Source organism: Myotis davidii, unplaced genomic scaffold, assembly GCF_000327345.1.
Source record: "Myotis davidii unplaced genomic scaffold, ASM32734v1 scaffold637, whole genome shotgun sequence".
In the NCBI taxonomy this organism is placed as follows: domain Eukaryota; kingdom Metazoa; phylum Chordata; class Mammalia; order Chiroptera; family Vespertilionidae; genus Myotis; species Myotis davidii.
Window position 1 is genome coordinate 785,219 of NW_006289494.1, and position 1,595 is coordinate 786,813.

General features: G+C 43.5%; 1 protein-coding gene and 1 long non-coding RNA gene across 2 annotated transcripts in view; one reads left to right on the forward strand and one right to left on the reverse strand.

The window, feature by feature from the left end:
* Nucleotides 1-975, forward strand: part of LOC102763787 — a 2,948-nt gene extending 1,973 nt beyond the window's left edge. The window contains exons 3-4 of the long non-coding RNA XR_435584.2: nucleotides 212-368; nucleotides 782-975. This is a non-coding gene — a long non-coding RNA (uncharacterized LOC102763787). The remainder of the gene's footprint in view (nucleotides 1-211; nucleotides 369-781) is intronic.
* Nucleotides 1-1,595, reverse strand: part of CLYBL (citrate lyase beta like) — a 119,520-nt gene that overhangs the window by 43,706 nt on the left and 74,219 nt on the right. The window lies entirely within an intron of this gene.

Below are 1,595 nucleotides of genomic sequence, written 5' to 3' on the forward strand. Positions count from 1 at the left end.
ATGATGATAGAGACTCACTGATTGTCTGCCTCCTGCACGCCCCCTACTGGGGATCAAGCCTGCAACCCGGGCATGTGCCCTTGACCGGAATCGAACCTGGGACTTTCCGGCCACAGGCCGACCTCTATCCATTGAGCCAAACCGGCCAGGTACCACACAGAATTCTTTTTCTTTTTTATTTATTTTTATTTTTATTTTTCCCCCCACACAGAATTCTTTACATTCCTCAGTGCTGATCAGCCTTCCTGTCAGCCCTGAAGAAAGAAAGCAGGTAACCGAGTAAGCTCTGTGATGGCAGAAAGAGACCGTAAAGAAAGATTTCTTGCATACACTGAATTGGATCGTTATCCTCCTAAACTACTCTGAAGGTAGGTGAGCTTTAAAATGAAAAGGAGTCGAAAAATTCTCTGCAAAATATTACCAGTTGGTTCTCTCTTTCCATATTTTTGTTTCTGTTGCTCAAATACATATATATGTATGTATATATATTCACAACCTCATTTTATAGGAGGTAATCATTTGTTTTTCATGGTTTGTTGTCTTGCTTCCTAATTATTTCCTAAGGAAAGTGGTACTTAAAAAAAGTTATTTTAGATGGCAAATTTACAGGTATTTTAAAAAGTAGAACTTCTGCACTGTATTCTTTACCGATTTTATTTTATTCTAAAATCAACAAGGAAAAAGAAGAAAAATATAATGTGGAAAAGAATGGAGGGTGATGATGGCCATCAGAGTATTATGTACATATGGCAGATTCTGCCCTTTTATGGTTTGGTTACAGGGGAGAGTCCAAGCCACACAGAAGGAGGTTTCTCTTTGTGGTCTATTGGAGCAAGCGACAATTCCTCTGGATTTGGGTACCATGGAGAAGGTGGCAGAGCCCCCTGTCATCTGACCTAGCTCAAGAACACAGATCTTCTATAATTAAATGTCTCCCTCAACAAAATGCTAATAAAACAATGCAATGGCTGCACCTCACTTGATTTTCATTGCGTTTTACACCTCTTCCTCTTGCCAGCTCTTCAGGTTGACTTTCTCGGCGGCTTCATGCCTTCACTGGTGCCAGGCAGGCTCACTGCGGAAACACTTGGGTTTTCTTCCCTCTTTCTGCGCCCAGTAAATTTTCATAAACCATTTAACGTGAGAACAAGCAGGTTAATTTCCCGTGCCGGTGAGCCAGGCTCTCGGAAGGCTCTCTGCAACACTGCCGTGTTCTGGCGCCAGAGTCAGAGGCCTGGGTCCCAGCGGCCAGGATGCTTGCCAGCGCCTTCTCTGTGCAGACACCAGGTGTGATTTAGCATAACAGATTGTGAGGACGCACAGCGGCTTCGAGGATCCATGCGTCAGAACCAAACCGTACCCTTCGTGCAAGACGAAGAGGAAGTCTCATGGGCTAGAGGTTCTGCCAGGAAAGGCCTCTGGACAAACTGGAAATGGGAAAAATCACTCCACCTGGCATCACACACCTGGTTTCAGGGACATTAAAATTCTTCTTAACGATCTCAGGGCCCCATTAAAGGCCTCCTCATATCACAATGCTGTTTTCTTCTAATGGTAGGCAGTGAGAAGAAAAGATTATATATATATATATATAT